The sequence below is a fragment of the Chroicocephalus ridibundus genome, chromosome 1 (assembly GCF_963924245.1).
Source record: "Chroicocephalus ridibundus chromosome 1, bChrRid1.1, whole genome shotgun sequence".
In the NCBI taxonomy this organism is placed as follows: Eukaryota; Metazoa; Chordata; class Aves; order Charadriiformes; family Laridae; genus Chroicocephalus; species Chroicocephalus ridibundus.
Window position 1 is genome coordinate 105,759,919 of NC_086284.1, and position 20,020 is coordinate 105,779,938.

Genomic DNA, 20,020 nt, shown 5'->3' on the forward strand with positions numbered 1-20,020 from the left:
GATGATTGACGCACAGTTGTCCTCTTGCCAAAGCTACGGATGAGCCTGACTGAATTCTGCACTGAATTCTGAGCCTATTCGGTCACATTTGCTGCTGCTTTGAAAGAGGCCTCGAGTTTAGAGATATTAAAGAGAACATCAGTGTTCATAAAGCCTCAGCAAAAGACCAAATTTTGTCTTGATCTGTAGGTATGTTCTCCATCCTTATGAGTCACTGTTGTTACGAGATGAACACCGTTAAGTACAAGCTTAATAATTAGATAAAGACAAATAGCAGGAAAAACTGCCGGAAAATTTAATACGTCAGGCAACACAATGGTGTACAAACAAAAGAAACAGAGAAGTCCTGTGGATCATATTTTCATCCTCCTCTGAGAGCTTAGTTCTTTATCTTTTGTGCCCTTGTTTTCTTTCCCAAGTTACAAGGTCTATGGACCTTCCTAACTGCGGATCAAGGTCTTCCCCTCACAGCAAAGAAAGTTCTTAACCTAATGTAATTGTGACTATGTACAGGTCTGCCAGACACAGTACTCTCCCTTTGTGCTGCTTATATCTGGTGTGTACGGTCCTGTGTCACATGGCATAATTGTGAGTCAGCAGCTGTGCAGCCCTTGGCTCACATCAATGCTGTGTTTGCCCCTTGTTGTTCCACCCTCCCCACCCATCAAAACCTTGATGTTGCCCAACTTTATACAGTTTCTTAGCTAAGGTACACATTGTATTTGGAGAAAGGGGAGGGCAGGGTTGTTGGCATGGCGTCCAGAAGCGAAGTTTAAATAATTATTGGAAAAAACAAACAATAGACAATAGATGGGGAAAAATGATACTGATGGATGAATAAGATCAGTATTGTTAAACACTGGAAATGCCACATCACAGAACAAGATTAAGGCGTAAAATAATAACAAAGACCCTTTAACTGACTGCATACAATTCAGTTAATTTTTTCACATCTATTTATTTAAAAAAAATAAATCTTCTAACTCTGGTAGATTTGGAGGTGATTAGAAGTGTTAAAATAGTTCAAAAAAATGCTGTGTGTATGAAAACAGTAGTTCCAGTCCCATCCTAAACAGTAGGATTGAAAACCATATCAGAGAGTCTGTTTTCTTACTGTCTCCAGACCTTTTTTGCAGACCGACAATATGTTTATATGCTTTAGTTAGGACAAGATTCAGATAAGAACCCATTTTGAGATATTTCTTCTTACAGAAGTGACATGTTTTGCAATTTGCCTGTGGCTGAATTGCTGTGTATGAAGATCAAAAAAGAAATCTTTGTTGTGTATGGATGTAATTTTTCTGTGTGAATGTTTGTGGCTTTTTTCTTATGTAAAATTATATATTTTTTAATGGAATTTCTAGAACTCCCTTCCGAATGAACCAAAAAATATTATATTTTTAAAATGTTTCTAAAATGAAAGGCAAGCCAGGCTGTTACACTGGCTCTACGTTTGTACTCTGTTTATAAACAGTGTTGAGCATAATCCATCATCTGTCCTGAACTTCAAAATGACGACATCTGGACTACATCCTCACAATGGTGTAGCACTGACACTTCAAACAAATGCAGAAAATGGTTAAAAGAAAAGCACTACTTACAACCATCCCACGAGCATAATTGTCTGTGTGCAAACAAAAGACCAAAAGACTCATTTTTTCAGGAAACATTTGAAGTTTCTTTCTTTTTTTTTTTTCCTTTTCCCTTTTCCTGGCTTTAGCTTATTGAACTTTTTAGTTAGGGCAGCCTAAAGGCACTAAATTACAGATGGTGCTCACTCATACTAAAATTGAAACCTTCCTCTTTCAAAAGGTAATTGTTTCCAGTTGATACATGCAACAAGAAGTGGGTAAGTCAATCATTTCTAGAACGAAAATAGCCCTTATATTCCTGAGAAGGGAAACTCCCTGAAAAGATCTCTCTGTCCTAAGAAAAGGGATTGCATGCTCTTTCCTTCACATATGATCTAACTTTGAGTGTCAAACCCACCCACAGTAACTGCGTCAGGAACAAATAAAAGGAGCAAGGGTTCCTTATTATTTATAGTATATCAATGCAAAAAAAAAAAAAAAACAAAAAACAAAAATGGAAAAAACCTGATTATATATTTTAAAACACAAATGTTAACACTTAACATTTTAAACTTTTCTAAGAAAGACTGGTCCTAGAGATCTAGCACCTGTAACCTTTTTGAAACTGGGAGTATTCTGAACAGCGACTACAAGGATATGTAAATGGAACATACCATTTTACAGTGCACTTGGTTATATATCTAATCCATATTGAAAAAAAATCCTGAATAATAATGTCTATTTAAATGAACACTATTACAGGCAGGAGAAGTATAAGAAAGTTAGGTTAACTCTGTAACTTTTTATAAGCTTCTTGAAGGCATGCAGACTAATAGGCATTTTATAATTGTTTAGCTGCTCCAGATCTAGAGTGGGAAACTCTGCTTTTTGTCTTTACTGTTCAACACAGATGTGAGCACAGACCTTAAAGGGAAATGAACCATGCCTTTTCTCACTGAGTTTCATAAGTATATGCTGAAAGTAAAGGCATGCTGAGCTTCAGGAGTCCTGCATCTTGTTTCAGCTCTGAAGAAAATCTGCTTTAGGGTTACAAATTCTTCTGCCTCTGAACAACCTTGTTCAGTTTCCTGCTCTCGTTGGCTTCTTCTCCCAGCCCCTTCTCTCTGTCCCCTGCCCTGGCCTTCTAGCTTCTTGTCCCTGTTTGCCCTCTTGTAAACAGAAATACGATTAACCACTTAGCTTCGTGTCTTTGAAATCCTGTCTTTGAGCTATTTCAGAGCTCTCCTCTTACAAGTAGAAAAGCTGCCATGAATGCATACTTGCAAGTAATATAAGTAGCATTGCACAGAGACTCTCAGAATAATTTCTGCCTGTGTTTCTGTAACTGAGATACGAACATCAAGGCCTGAATGTCTGGGTGCTTAATTTGAATCACCCGAGTGAGCTGGGCTCAATCAATAGGCATGTTTGTTTTATTCAGGAACAAACACACTCCAGCTTATTCCTGCTCCAATGAAAACAAAGCTATTTCCTACTGTCTGTGTGCACCTTTATTTACTTTAGCTGAATCAGATAAGAGTTACAGTTTAAGACATGTGAAATTAGCAACAGCTCCCTAATTTTTTTTTTTCCACATGGATGGCTTGCCTCTCTCTGGCAAGCTAGGTTAGCCTGATGCTCGCATGTCCCACTGAAGACTTGGTTTTTCGGGGAGGGGCAAAGAGGAATGAGTTATTTTGTGCACACAGACCGGCCTCACATACAGCTTTGTAAAGTTATTATAAAATGCTCAAGGTAAGGCATAAGATCTAGCTTTCCAGTGGGAGGGGGAAAAAAAACCTTGTCATCATAAAAAAAAAAAAAAAAAAAAAGAGAAAAAGGAAGGAACTTTGAATAAGTGATATGTGCAGTGAGGCAGGCATTCCTTAAGAAAGCTTAGCCCTTGGGCAGCACAAGGCCTCGGTGCTCCCTGGTGTTTTCCTACTGACCTTCTTGGCAGCTCGCTGCCCGCTGCAGAATCTCCTCCCGGAATGCGGGAGGACTACTGCGGCTGCTGCTGCTGCACGTGTAAAAACCCCAAGCCCATAGAACATCCTTGGGCTCCCGAGGTATTACATGATCTTTCAGGCCATCTAAATGCTTGGCTTAATGAAACTCAACTGAACAATTCCTTATACTTTGCGAGACTCCTGCTCCTGTTTCAGAATTGAAGAGGGGCTTGCACGCTGAAAAGCTTATTCTTTTTTTTTTTCCTCCAAGCTGTGCCAGATGGTCTAGAAATACCTATTATCTCCTGCAAAACTTGCTCCTCGGAAAGAATAGTTCATGTATATTGTTTAGTGGATTTTTTTTTTCACTTTCAGGACAGATTCACCCAAGTGAAAACCTGGTTTCTATTTTAACTGAACTCTAAGGGACATAAAAATATTTGTAAATCTCCCTCCTTTCTGAAAAATAAACTAAGGACTGACTGAAATTTAAGGTAGAAGAGGCCACTTTAAAAAAAAAAAGAAAAAAGAAAAAAGAAAAAGCACAGCATGTGCCTAAGTATTTTGCTGACTGTGATGAATTCAAGCATACACTTAAATAAAAAAGGGCAATAGCATCTTCTTTTGCCCTGCTGGAAGGCCCCTGTTCTTGGAGATGTGGGGGTGCCAAGAGAAAGTTTTTAAACAAAGCCATGTGAAGTGAGTAATACCAGTTCCCAGGCACAATCTGTTTATCAAGCAGGGAGCCTGTCCCATGTTAATCATACTGAAGATGAACTGTTCTGAATTCTTTCATACTTCTATTTCCAACTTTATGAAGAATACCAATTAAAACCATAAGTGTTAAGAAATTACATGTAGCTGTCATTGTATATCTTCCTAAAATAATTAAAATTATTCTTATCTCTTGAGGCTTCTTGCTGCTGAAACTAAAAGCATAATGACTAATCTAATTTAAATCGAAGTTGAAGACAACCATAAGAGTGAAGAGTGCTTAACTAAGCGTTTTGACCTGGGTGGTGATGGTCAATAAACCTGGGCTTACAGATTGCTATAATCATGGATGCATCATATGGTGTTTAATAGACTCTCTGTCTATTGGTACTTCTAAAAGCTCTCCTTTAAAAAAGTGATGACTGAAATTTTGCTTTCTCTGCTATGTCTATAGTTAAGGACAGAATAAGTGGAACTACATTAACTGAGAACGTATTGTTTGCTGTCTGTGGAAATTGGTGGTTTCAAATGAATACAGGTAGTAGCTAGGTACCATAATTAGGCAGTATATAGAAAATTTGCCCATGATTTATTTGTAAAGAGATTGAAAATCAGTTTCAAACAAACCAATTTTAAAAGCTGCAGTAATGAAGATACCCTGGCACTTAGCACCTGTGGAAGGTAGATCTTTCTCATCACATTTGCTTTCTGAAAAAAAATGCTTGGAGAAAAGCAAAAAGCAATTACACCTGCATCCAAAAAAAGCTAATCATTTTGCAAGACACAAAAAAGAAAAGCTTTTTAAAAATGTAGCTCTACTTAGTCATCATTTCTTATGCTGAGAAAGTCCTGAGAAAATTTCTTATAAATACGGCAATAGAAATCAGTCTGGTAGCTTAAAAAAGCAGTCCAGTTCAAGGCATTGGGGGTGGTGAAGGGGAAGAAGAGAAGGTGATCTCATTAATAAAACAAAGCATGGAGTGTCTATAAAGAAGGACGTATTATGTTGGGAATCAAGTGAAGGATGCACTTGAAAGCAAAAGGTGCAGCTTGGATATTTGACCGTAGTTCTTTGAGACAAAGCTTGATTAAAAAATTGAGAGAACAGTCAATCCTCCATAAATGCATAATTGTATACTACTGCTTCCCATACAATGGTTCCTTTATGGGCGGCCTCCTGTTCTCTGCTCTGTACTAAGCTCCAGCTCTGACAGTGCAGGTATGACTTGGAGTCTTGAAGATTTTGAATGTTGGGTTGTTTGTTTTTTTTTTTTTAAGCAGACCTCTGATCTTCTGAGCAACACAAAGGCTTAGCTTGTTCTGAACCTAGGTTTTTAAAATTCCCCTCAAGTATAAAGAGAAAAAATTAGTACTTTACTACCTGAAATAAAATAAAACATCCTTTGACTACAATTATTGAACTCTAGCAAAATATTATTTTAAACTGGGTAAACTGACGCTAGTTCCGTGCTAAACAGCACTCAAGTCCTACAATAGTAATGTGGAAACTCACTGGCTGAAGGGGTGTGTGTGTGAGGGGGAATTACTACTCATGATAAAAGCAAAGGAATGTAGCCAAGCAGCAGGAAAGCATGAAATTAATGGATTTCCCTTGTTTTAATGAAGCCTGTTTATTGTGTGAGAAGAAAGGACTTCAGATTAGGATATCTCGTTTATGGATTAGGAAAAGGCCTGCATCACATCCACCAACTTTTCCCAGAACATATTGTTATATATAAAGGAAAAACTGTAATTTTCCTTTTTCTTGAATGCGTCTCTTCTACTACTAAAGAAATGCAGTCTTAATTGAAAAAAATATTAAAAGATTTCAATGGCAGGAAGAAAGAGGTTGCTCAGAGAAGTTTTACCATTACTGTGAATTAGTACCTTTGGTGTCTGCCAGACACCTGAGCAAGCCAACTGGTGTTGTCTTAACACCTGATGCCTGCACTTGCTGTGTGTCTTTCCTAGTCTCTCCCTGGAGAGATCTGGTAGAGGCCCCTCGTCAGCTGAAGTCACCAGCTCTCCATGATAATGCAAGACGGAGCAGCTTTGCGTATGGAGTGGGAGCTGTTTGCTGTCCGTCTAATGAAAATTGAGCTTTCTAAGCATTTTGTAGGAGCAGTCAAGTCAGCTCTAAGTATAACGTGCTTGCTAGCTTTCTCATCCAATATTAGATCAATGAATAATGAATCATGGGTGTGTTGTGTTTCCATCCTTCTTCACCTTTACCACTTACTAATTTTGGAACTTGAAATTTAAAATGACAGTGCTGAGCCAGGGCTCTTGGCTTAGGAAGTGAGAAAGTTTTCAAGGGAAACTTCATAGCTGCGTCTTGGTTGAATACACTGTTAAGAGTTTAGTCTGACCTACATTGACAACTTTTCATTCTGCAAATGAATAGAGGGCCCCAATGCTGAAAAAATGCACATGCTAAAACACTGGAATACACAGAAATAAAAATGGAAGAGTTATTGTGTGACTTACCATTACTTGTCAGTGTTTGCTTCAGTGCTAGTACAGTAATCTTCCGTAGTTAGGACTAAGCAGAAAATTTGATTTGTCTTAGCATGTCTCCTGAATGCCACTAAATTAAAGACCACTTCTAGATTGGATGTTAAATTAAATGCTAAGTAATACAAGTAAAAGAACACCTGATTAAATTATTGATAAAGTTTGTCAAGAGATTTTTCTGATGCTGCATCGGACAGTTACGTCTTTTAAGCAGACACGCGATTCCCTATTGCAGTCTGAATAGACTGTAAAGATGATACAAATTTAGATTGCCGATGTGTACATAAAATGCACATATATGATTTTTAATTAGTGTTATTAACTATGGTTTTGTTTTCTCAAATAGCTGAGTAAAAATTAGAAAGGAAATTGTCATCCAAGACACTCTATGATGTAATATGCAAATATCTTGTCTTTTTTTGTGTGTTCCAAGAAGGAGGAGGTTGGGAATTCAGAGAATAAGATTTTGTCTATCATGTATAATTTGCCTATTACATAAACCTTAGACCTAAACAGTCATTGGATTTATTTATATAATGATTTTTATACACACGCACATAGACACACACATGCTTCTTTCCTTCTCTTCTGTAAAGCATATGGGGAATAGCCTCACTTAAGTGAATGACTAGTTTATATTCTATAGACCAGTTTTTATAAGCCCCATAAAATGTGTTTGCTTATTTGAATTACATTGCTACTGCACTGATAGCAGTCAGCCAAGCTTCCGATTGCTGTCCTGCTGCCGCACGCAGTGTCTCAAAACTTATTTGTGTAAAAGCTGGATCTGAAGGGGAGAAGCTGGAGTGCTTAAGGGCTGCAAAATTCTTAGCTGGCAAAGTGCAGAGCTAATGGTCATCGCAAAATGGCTGAGGCCAGTAAAACACCATGGGAATCCCACAGGCTACTTGCAATACCTGACAGTCTATGTGTTTGCTTCCTGACTGTATTTGGCTTTAAGTACTGAAGAGAAAAGAAAGACGTCCATTTTCATCTAGGAATAAGCTTTTTCATCAAGAACGGTCTTCAAGCAGTTTGTAAGCCTTCATTTTCTTTCATTGGCTTGCAAATCGTTCTGCTGCAGCCGTAAGTGCAACAAGTGGCAGTACCAGTGGCAGGAACTAGGAAAGGTCAGTCAAAGCATTGCTCAGATTTAAGAAGAAGAAAAAAAGGAAGACTTGATTTTAATTTTCAACTAACTAAAACCCCATGTGTTGATAGTTGGCATTCTGTGACAACAACCGATGAGGAATTATTCATGCAGATTAGGGGTTTTTGTTTTCACTTGTTTGTTTTGATGGGGACTCTAGAGCTGGGCTGAGGATCCAGCACTCTAGCAAAAACAAACAAACCGACAAACAGAGGGATTCTCTGACATGATCATCTTTCCTGGCATTAATATTAAAGGGTCACACCAGGTTTTACAGTCACGATATCCGGATTTGGAGGAATACATTCATGAGCAAGAGAAAGGATGACGTTGCTGCCAGGAAATGTATAAGATTTGCCAGTTTCTAAATATATATTTTAAACACAGAAGTACAGCTTCCAAATGCACAGTGATGAAGTTTCGGGCAGTTTAGACTTACTGCAAGCACAAATCTACTTATATTTTGTAGAGCCATTCCTCAAGCCTATGTCAGAACAGCAACTTCTTTCTCTGCTTGAGAAAGCTCAAGAAGTATCACTGCACAGTGCTTTTTCTGTCTCATTAATTTCTAGTATCTTGTGTGATCAAATTCCTGTGTAGTAGTGCTGTTTCCTTTATACAGGAGAGTCTCCTCCTCCTGGTTTCTGCCAGTGTGTTTGTTTTTCTGGTTATGTTACACATGATCGGCTCAAAATTCAGTAGCCTTTATTTCAGTAGGTCAAAATCCGAGGGATGAAGGTCTGAGTTTCCAAGTCCAAACACTGAAACTGTGTGCTGAGCTCTCCTCCTCTCGTTGGCAGGGTGCCCTGACTGCAAACTAGAATTAAAGACGAGGAATAGAGACACTATAAAAGCAAATGCACTACGGTTTTGAAGGTTGGATCAAAGTTAAGCTGTTTAAAGCCAGGAAAGTGCACCCTGATCCAAACAAAAAAGTCTCCCCCCTCCCTTCCTCTCTATCCCTTTCGAGATAAATTTCCTTTCTTTATGGAAACCCTGTTTAGAAGTGTACAGCACTGTGTGAATACATTTTTTTTTAATTTTTTTTTTTTTACACAGAAGTTCTCTGATAACATTTCAAACCCAGGTCAATTAAGTCAGAAATAAAGTAAGCTCAGTTCCTCAAAACAATGCAAGTCTTTGTGCCTAAATAAAAAAGGCTGCATCTGAATCCCTATGTTTTATGTTTGATCCACTTTTAGATCTTTGGCGTGATATATTCAGTTTACTGCACATACCTTCAATGCTGCATCACTTAAAGAAGAAATGTTGTTTTTCATATATCTATCAATCAGTGGAAAACTCTACATGATGCAATTATAGTAGGCCAGAGTGAGTAAAGCAAGATGACTTTTTAATATCTGGTGTGTGCACTTGTGCCAGAGACTTGGGAGATGCAACTTGGAATAGGTACAGGTCTTCTTGCCCCTGATCTTGGACCTAAAATTGAATCCCCAAGCCACCAACATTTTTGGCTTACAGTTTTCCTGCAGGCCTGACTGAGAAAATGAATTATTAAAGACCTTTAGTCTACGATTAGATCTGAGCAGACATAACTTTATGCTTCACAGAGTCCTAGCCAGGCTTGGAAGGAAAGGGGGTGTCTGTGTAGATATAAAAACAGCACTCAGGCTACAGCCATCCTCTCTAAAGAAGACTTTTGGCAAACTGAAGACCTTACCAACTCAGAGTCTGATGTCATCTGACAGCCTGCAGTTTTAGTGAAAGGACGGCTGATGTATTTGGCTTACGTTTAGGATTATGAAGCAGACTTGATTCTGTGTTTTCCCATGAATTATTCAAAGATGAACAAGACTAAATTAATCATATTCAGACTAGATGCTATTTCACAGCCATACAACTGATACGCTTAATGGGATTTATTAAGAACATCAATTTTCTCAAGATTAAGGATCTGTTTGGAAAACTTTCTTTCAAAACTTTGAGGTATTTGCTCACATAATGTGTTTAGTCTGAGATAGTATAGCAGATATAAATAAAAACTCCTAGAATAGTGTTCGTTTTGGACACAGAAGCATAACAAAAAAATAGCACACCATGAAACATTTACATATGATAAATGTCACTTTGAAACATGGAGTGTGTAGGGGAATGATTTGTGAGATCCACATGAAAATAATGACCTTATCACTGCAGTAAATTCCTTTATCTTCATAAATGATTTTATTTTCACAGTGTTTTAGTTGATGCAGCCCAAGCAACAAGAAGCATCAGAGAAACTCCAGCAGGCACTATAAAAAAAAGAGCATATTTGTTGCCATGTTTAAGTGCATTCCATAACACACCCAGGCTATTTTTCTTAAAACTACTTCTTTATCCTAGAGGGTTCTTGTAGATGGGAATGACCAAAATGAAAAAACAAATCTGTGAACTTTCTGTACTGATGTTTAGATTTGAGTTGGTGTTTGTGCCACATTACAAGCGAAGAAAGGAGTGGCAGTACTGGTATAAAACCAAAAATTGTTTTAAAATCAGGTTGAGGTTTGTTGGAACTCATCTGAGAAGCAGTGGGCTGCAACCAGCTGATGACAAAAGTGTTTGGGTAGATCCAGCCAAATTCCACATGGTACAAAATGTGACATGGGAGGACAAAACTGACTGAAAACAACCTTCAGCATCCTGGCATACTCTACCCCAGCATACTTTGGTATAGGCTCAGGCCTGCTTCAATTTACATCCAGCTGCAAGAGCTCTCCTTTAGGCCATTTTAATAACTGAATCTCTAGAACAGCACTCGAGATACAATTTTTTCACTTAGCTGTACCTTAAAAACAGGTTGCAAGCTGCAAATACAGGGGTAAAGCTGGAGAGATGCTTGTTTGTCCAGGGTACCAGTGTTTTAATAGCCAGAGACTCTTTCAAAATGAGGGAAATTTCAGGCACTACCAAAATGTTCTTTGAAGCGTCTTTGTACTCACAGTCTGGCACGGAGCAGCCTCCATGAAGGAAGCCAAGATTCGAGCCTTTTCTCTGGCGTTCATGTACATTGGAAATAAGAGCACACTGTTTACTTCAATCACTGCTAATGCCCTTAGGGAGAATTAAATAAGGAAAGTGCCAGAGCTGGTGAATTTCACATAAACCAGCAGGGAAAGGATGGGAGGTTGCAGAGGAAGCGCCAATCGGAAGTGGGATGGCCCAAACCAGCCAAGATAATGCTTCCTGAGGTGTAATCACTGGGCGATACGCAAAGGCATGAACACTCCACCTCTTATTTCCTTGACAAGAATACATTTTTTGCACTGATGGGCTAGTAAATCCCATTAACTCTTTCAAGATTAAAAGGAGTTTTTCTTAGTTTTAAGTGTTCTAAAATCCACGACATCTTTCACAGTTAAAATACACTACCTTATCTGTCTTAACTCATTAATGGACACTGTTTATGACTCTTTATGGACACTGTTGGGGGCTGACCTTACAACACAGCAGTTACATAAAATCCGAGTAGGTTCTGTTTTACATCCAGAAAATCTGGATGTTCCAGGCTTCTGTTCCCTTCTTTATTTAAACTGTAAATCAGTGGGGAGAAAAAAAAGGAAAAAAAGCTTCTGGACTGGATAAGCCTTTAAAAGTGGATTTTGTTGTGTTTTATGATTGTTTTAATGATCTTTGTGAACTGAACTTGCACTTTGGGTCAAATCTTTGCTAGGGTGTCTAAATCCAGTTGACACCCATTAAAGGTGGTATTAGTCCTGCAATGCAAAGGGACACCGCTGGCTACATGGGCAGAGTGAGTGGAACGAATCAGTTTCACTTCAGACTCTTGCATTTCTTGGCCTGATTTACAATGTTAAGATACTGAATGGGTCTACCCAGCCCAGTTACCTGTTTCTCATTTCAGCAGCACTGAAGGGAAACCAGTGGCTTAGGCAGCAAAATAACTGTTGTTCTGTATTTGTAATGTATACTTAAGTAGCCACCCTTATTTCTGTGTTATTTGAGTTACTGGAGCTCTGTCACTTATTGAATGAAGGTCATTTTTGAATCAAGAAAGTGTAAGTTGGACTAGTGGATGTCTGTATAAATGAGATGAATTGCATCACATTTATGGCTAATTCAGATAACTAATTTTCCTTAAAAAATGGTTAAACACATTGGAAAGCAAAATGACTACGTGGACCATGTCTTTATATATGAGGACAAGAGAGTTAGCTGGGTGTGTATGTAGCCTAAGGAGGGAATGATCTATCAAACAAAGAAAAAAGGTAGGAGAAAACCTTGAGAGAACTTGAATGTGTTTTCATCTTACAAACAAAAATAAAATTAAAAATTCCTGAAAATTAAATGGAGGTTACCTAGGAGAGATATCTTATGTGATCTTTGCTTATTACATATTTTTCTAGAGTACTAATTGATTTTTGACATCACCAAAATATCCTATAGACTTTATTCAGCAGATGATTGAAACATCTGAATGATTATTTCCCAGTGTTTTTTCATATACTCTCCAAGTTAAAATAACAGAAGCCCTGGGCAGCAGTCTGTCAGCTTGAACCTTTCCCAACTATAAAGATATGTGTTGGGTTTTTTAAAATTTTATCTTATAACCAAGATAAATCACAGAATCACAGAATTCTAGGGGTTAGAAGAGACCTTTGGAGATCATCTAGTTCAACGCCCCTGACAAAGCAGGTTCAACTAAAGCAGGTTGGACAGGAAGGCATCCAGGCGGGTTTTGAATGTCTCCAGAGAAGAAGACTCCACCACCTCTCTGGGCAGCCTGTTCCAGTGCCCTGTCACCCTCAAAGTAGAGAAGTTTTTCCTCATGTTGAGATGGAATTTCCTGTGTTCCGGCTTGTATTTTTTGCCCCTAGTCCTGTCGCTGGGCACCACTGAGAAGACCCTGACCCCATCCTCTTGACATCCGCCCTTTAGATATTTTTAAACATTGATAAGATCCCCTCTCAGTCTTCTCTTCTCCAGGCTAAACAGGCCCAAGTCTCTCAGCCTTTCCTCATAAGAGAGGTGCTCCAGTCCCTTGATCACCTTTGTAGCCCTCCGCTGGACTCTTTCCCGTAGTTCCCCATCCGTTTTGAACTGGGGGGCCCAGAACTGGACATAGTACTCACCTGGATGCACCCTCACCAGGGCAGAGCAAAGGGGAAGATGACCTCCCTCAACCTGCTGGCCACACTCTTTTTAATGCACCCCAGGCCTTCTCAGCCACAAGGGAAGATTGCTGGCTCATAGTCAACTTGCCAGGACTCCAAGGTCTCTCTCTACAGAGCTGCTTTCCAGCAGGTCAGCCTCCAACCTATACCGGTGTATGGGGTTATTGCTTTCTAGGTGCAGGACCCTACACTTGCCTTTGTTGAATTTCATTAGGTTCCTCACTGCCCAACTTTCAAGCCTTTCTAGATCTTGATGAATGGCAGCACAGCCTTCCTGTTTTCTTCTTCCTGCTCCCAGTTTTGTATCACCAGCAAACTTGATGAGGGTACACTCTGTCCCCTCATGAGGTCGTTGATGAATATATTGAACAAGACCATAACCAAAACTGACCCCTGGGGAACATCGCTAGTTACAGGCCTCCAACTGGACCCTGCACCACTGATCACAACCCTCTGAACTCTGCTATTCAACCATTTCTCAATCCACCTCACCGTCCACTAAGCATTTGTTTTTTCAATTTCAAATTTCTAAACTCTTCCTGTATGACATATGATTAAAATGGTGAATTATTCCTTATAACATTTTTCAGGAGGAGTCAGCACATGTTTCTAAAGCCAGACTATGACTATCCCAAGACATATCTGCTGCATGTTTGAGTACCAGCCCAGGTACTTCTCTTTATATCATATACTAAGATTACGCCTTCTGAGAAGCAAAAATAATATAGTATTTTTAATATATTCATCTAAGGCAGCTTAGGATAACAAATTAGATTACTGTATACTTAGGCTGGGCAAACGTAATTTAATTACCTTTCTGGGAATAACTCCTTTCCTATTTGTATGATGGAAGAAAACATGTGATGGAATAGTTATCAGCATAAACAAATGTCCTGTAATTAACCTACAGGTGAGTAGGAGTCTGTGGCTGACAAAAGGCACATTGGCATTTATATACCTATCTAGTGCACCATTAGATGTTTATTTTCAGGGTATATGTAGTGGGATTTCTTGTCTGGGTAGTGACAGCGCAATACATTTTCCCAGCTACTCATCTTATGGTTCCTATTTACTTCTCTTGTGTATTCAGCTAATTCTGATGGGCAGGGTTGCTGGCAGCATTAACAAACGCCCACTCTGGGAAGAAAATAAGGAATGTCTCTAAAGTTGAGATACTGAAACCTTTTTTCCTTGTTTCTAGTACAGAGGTAATGGGGGAATCAGAAACCACAATAACAGTATGGAAAAATTCATGAGTTTAGGAATGAAAAAATTTTGGAAGAGTCAAAAACTGTGTAGAAAGGCAGTCCCATGACTATCCCGCATTTCTTGTAGTAACAGCTGGAGCAGCATGGTTGTTTCCAAGCTGTTACGCTTTAAGATGTAATCTTTCCTACAATTTCTTAGTATTCTGCATTTTCTGTACAGGAGTAGGCTTGTAAAATACGAATAATGGAAACTAAAGTACTGCACAATTATGAAAAAAAAATCCTTTGCTATTTATTTACTACTTCTCTGTATGGATGTGGTTCTCCCTCTCCCCTTTCCCTCCCTGCCAAAAGAAAAAAGAAAAGAGAAGAAAATTCCATTTCTGAAAAAAAAGAGAAAACCTTGACAAAAAGTGTGAGAAATGGATATTCTCTCAAATGGGATTTACACCTCCAAGTCGATGAAATTTACACCTGTGCTGAATGCTGATATGAGAGTTGTACACTTTTTAAGAACCATTTAAGACTTGTTGTGGGGAATCTCTGGAGAGAGTTAACTCTCAGCCTAATAACTAGAATTAAGTCCAAATTTTCTATAAAACCTGGTATTTCAAATGAGGGTGTCTCTGTCTGGTTGTGTAGTCCAGAATAGATTTCTGTGATCATCCTTAATCTTTTTTGTTGTTTGGAATGCAGTTCCTGCACCTGAGATTTAAGGAATTTAGGAATGAGGATTTAAGGAATAAGGAATGAGATTTAAGAAATGTAAATAGGCAAAGATATTCTGGGAAATGTAGGCAAAGAAGTAAATGAAGGGTCATCAACGCTTACACATAAAGAATAGCAGTTTTTGCATGTGTGGGTTGTTTTTATTTTATATAGCTATTACTACATTGATGTTATGTATCATTACAAATAATAATAATAGTCAATCAATCAAGCAGTCCTATCACATATTGTTGCATACCGTATTTTCATGGTTACATCTATTTGGTTTTTGTTTATTTATAAAAAAACCTCATCATCTTCTGCTTCTTGCCTCAAGCTTCCAACTCAGCAGCATTGTTGTACTTAGGAAAAAGACAAGAAGTTTATGACGGAGCTCCCTTCCTTCAAGAGCTTCCAGAGGCATTTATCTGCTTCTTGTTCTCAATGAGACCTATATGCATATGACTTTCTTCTCTTCTAGGTGCAGTGTGTCTTAGCCAAGAGGTGAGGAATTTCTCAGGTCTGCAGCTGCCTCCAGACAGGGGAAAGGGAAGACAACAGTGGGCTATCTGAGGACTTATTTTCATTAAGAAAGCAAAAACGTCGGATTCTCTGAAATGCAGATTGTGGATATGGAAATACGGAATGATGAAATAGTCCCCAAGATTTTAATTACTGAAGTTATTAAATAGTGAAATCAGCTCTGCACATAGTGAGGAAGAGTATGTAGTATGTAGTATTTCTGGGAAATCATCTGAAAAGGAGGGCAATCTTCTTTGGACAGGAATACTACTTTATATCCACTATAGATATAATGTTTTCCCATTGCTAGCAAGCTCTAATTAATTTGAGAATGATCCACTGCGGAAGAGAACTGTAGAATTTCACCTAAAGATAATTTGATTTCTGTCAATTATCAGGTGCCAATAGATGATCCTGTCATAAGCAAAGGAGCAGAGACCAAACAGAACAATATATGGAGGTAAGGGGAGGGAGCTCTATGCTGCTTATTACTTGAGGTCAGGTTTGAAATGCTGACTGAAGTGGCAGTGGTCATCCACTGCATGACCATCACTAACCACGGACATTGCAGCAAACAGGGAGGAAGAACGAGAAGCAGAAGCAGAAGCAGAAGCAGAAGCAGAAGCAGAAAAGATTTTGGTCGCTGAATTCTCCAAGGGGACTTTCAGAACTCACAATTTTCCTTGACCAAGCATAGTTACAGACCCACTTAGCTCCTTCAAAGGGGGACAAAGTTTCATTTTAAGTTTGATTTGGTGGTTTGTTTTTTTGTTTTTTGTTTGTTTGTTTGTTTGTTTGTTTTTTCCTCATAATAATGCTATCGATTACTTGATTAGCAGGAAAAGTTATTTAGTTACAAAGCTTGATGTCTCAGATTGTTGCTTTCCAAGGATCTGTGTCAGCTCTCTTAGGTCTGTCCATTATTTCAGTACGGTTCACATAGAATGCCATTAACAAAGCCTACCATCATTATTCTAGCTTTTATCTTGAATATCTGCGGAGCCTCCCACCACGAGATGAGATCAGAGTTTCCTGTAATATCACTCATGGACAAATACTTGCCAAATGTATGCTACTAGAACTGCATAAGTGCTCGGGGCAAGCACAGCAATGCAAGGTGCTTCTAATTTTTCCTTGTAAACACCTCATCAGATATTCCAGAAAAATAATATTCAACTCTGCAGCTGTCCTGAAATGCCCTGACGATGGAGATAATAGTTTTATCAGAGGCAGGACATGGTTCCATCTGCTTCTGTTAGGCTGATTTACAGAACTGGAAATGTTTCTGTTCTTTCATTTTTCCTCCCAGAGATCACCACACCTATTAATGAAACGTACATTTCTGCGTTTTTTTTCCCCATTGTTCAAGGTTAATGAAACAGCATGAAAGCATGGTTATTCTGTTAAATTTCAAGGACATTCTGAACATTCATTGCTCCAAAAAGAAGACATTACCTTTTCCTTTTTCCAGAAGTCAGGCAAAGGCTGAGATTTGTCATATCCCTCTGACACATAATAATGAAACAAGAGTTACCAGAAATAAATTTCAAAAAATAAAACAATGAACTCAGGATAGAACTCTGTTTCCTTGTTAGGACTTATTTCCTTATTAAACTATCACCTGTTCTAAGAGTGTTTTAGTCAAAATAGTTATGATGGCAAAATACTGTTATAAAATGTTACATGATCCTGGAGAATGGGAGTTGAAAGTTTCGTATAGAAAAAAAAAATAATCAGAAATTATGGGAACAATGAAAACATAAAACCAAACACAAAATCATAATTTTATGATAATGGACAGTAGATCTGAAGATATATAATATACTTTGCATAGTCATTCACTGAACTTTACTCTTGAAGATATAGAAACATTTGAAATAGATGCCTGTGTTTTAGACTTACTTAATGGCAAGTGCTACTTTGAGAGAAAGAAACACTCAGTGGCAGCCAAAATTCCCTTTTATAAAATACTGATTCCAGGAATCAGATGAAGACAGGTTGCTAAATAGAATTGCTGCCCCCATTAAAAATATAATGTAGACAGGTAAATTGGCATTCTTTTCCTGTTCTTATCTAACCAGTCATTTTAATAGTTGTAACAATTTCAGAGCTCCTGGTGATATGAAAAAGACTGTATATCTAGGAACCATACTTATATTTTCATTTACTGTTCTGTTGCAACCTAGTAAATTTCTTTTAAAGATGGCATAGTCTGAAGTGTATATACGAAGTTATGAACATTTTACAATGTTTGGTATAAAACTGTTAAGTATACAGTTCCTTATTTTCTTTCTTGGCTTTCCTCACCTCTAGAAGAGGTGATGCTTCCATTTCCTGGTTTAACCTTTGGATCTCAGACGTCTTTTTTTTTTTTTTTTTTCTTCTTTCTTCTTTCATGAATGGGTTTGTGTAGCTTCTTTGGGTCTCAGTTTTCCTACTTCATATAGGCTTAGGCTGGCCAAGCAAGTCCATCTGTTCTTTCAAAGAGTTATCATCTGTCATATGGTTTTCATGTTCTGTTAAATCTCTTCTGAAGTCTATGAATGCAAACTTTTAATACAAAATCTGCAATTCTTTCAAAACACATATTATTGAATGATGACACTGAGGTGTGGTTCAAAGTACATGCTTCTCTTTTCTCACACAAATATTTTACAGGTACTTTGTATTAATTTCTTTCATGTTTCCTGAGGTAGAAACAGTTGAGGCTAATGCAACATTTGCAAAAACAAAATTAGATGGTCCTTGTGCTCTTCAGTGGTAACTACTGTTCATGAATGTCCCTGTTGAAATACCACAGATTTTAGAAATCAGAGGAAACCACTTATTCTATCAGGACTTAAGTTACTGAAGTAGATGCAGTACCTTCTGTAAGAAGCGTGCGTGTCTTTGGTTATGGCCACCTGCCATCAACTCTAGCTAAACCACTGCAATTTCAGTGGAAATGTGGCTCATATAGATTTCCGTGAACATATTCTTATATAGACAGATACTTTTTTCACCAGTTATTCACCAAAGCCAATGGTCACTTTAAAATAAAATATGTACGTATATAGATATATGTGTGATCACATCTGAATCGGAGAGTCCAACACTGTCTTTACTAGTGTTTTTCACTACTGTCTTTACTACCACAATTTTCTTATGATGTACCCTATGGTTACGTCTTTATTACTGCCTGTTTGCATGCTATCTTCCTGGGAATGTCTTTAGAAGAAAGGGCTGGCCCTTACTTAAATCTATCTGTGTGGAACACAAAATACACCTCAGTGGAGAAAGAATGCTGCACATGGAAAGCTACTCCAGCCATGTGGAGGAAAATTAAAACATACTTACATTGTTTGCTATCCTCTTCTATATTCATCTGGAGGGACTCTTTTCCAAGACAGGAAAACATTGCGGAGTTTGGCTTTTGCAGTGAAACTTCAGGCTGGTGCATTATGTATATTTACCAACAGGATCATTAGGTTTTCTGTAGTAATGTTCTGAGACACATTTATGACTGGTCGCTTTTTCTCCCATTCTGTGAAGCATCATGTTGGAAAAATGATTTGGATGTGATGGGCAATAATTATGCCCCATTAGGGACTGTGCTCCATAACGGGAGATTACTCTAATGGGAGATTACTCTGCAATGGGAGGATGCCTGTTGTGAACAGACATGCACTAGATTCTCTCTACTAGCTAGGAATGGAATTCAAATAAAAATAACTCTCCTTCCCCCACCCCTGCTCTCCCCATTTCAGTGCTCCTTGAGTAGCTCTCTAGGGCTATCAGTATTTTGCCATATTAAAGAAACATTTAATCAGACCTCTTTTGAGGACTGATTATAACAGAATATAATGGGTGAGACAAAAAGGACAGGTAAAACTGTAATAGAAAAAAAAAAAGAAAAAAGTAGTAATGTGAAAAGCAACCCTCACAATTCCTCATTTCCTTTGCCTTTGCTTGGCTATAATCTGTTCTGTCAACAGTGTATCTTAAGCAAGATGAAATCATGGGGGGCTTAACCCAACTTTTTGAAGGTTGTGAAATAAAAAAGTCACATTTCCAGCATCAGCAAGCAGGGCATAGACAGTCATGCCTTATGCTATACCCACTTAAATATTCTCTGCTTCAGTCTAGTTTGAAAGATGTATATAAATTACCATTCAACAATCAACCCAGTAAATCTTCAAATTATGTCATCTTCTTAAAAAGTAAAGGAATCTAAAAATCCAGTATCAGCAGTATTCTTTTGGATATTAAACTTGCAGTTGGTTACAGTCCACTTAACTTCCCTGAAATAATTCAGGCTGCTTCCAAGCCTATTTATAAGCCAACAGTTTCACATATTAGGTGCAACAGTTTTGCTTCGCTTACTTTCAGCTGGCAAGATTGTTTTTTATTTAAAAAAAAAAACAAACCAAACCAAAAAAAACCTTAAAGCACAACTCTACTGCTCTCTTAGGTTTTATAAAAGTTTGCTGTCGTAAGAGACACCAGGTTCAAAAAGGCAAAGAGATTGTTTTTCATCAGCATCATGACAGTTGGTAGGAAAAAAAAAAATCCA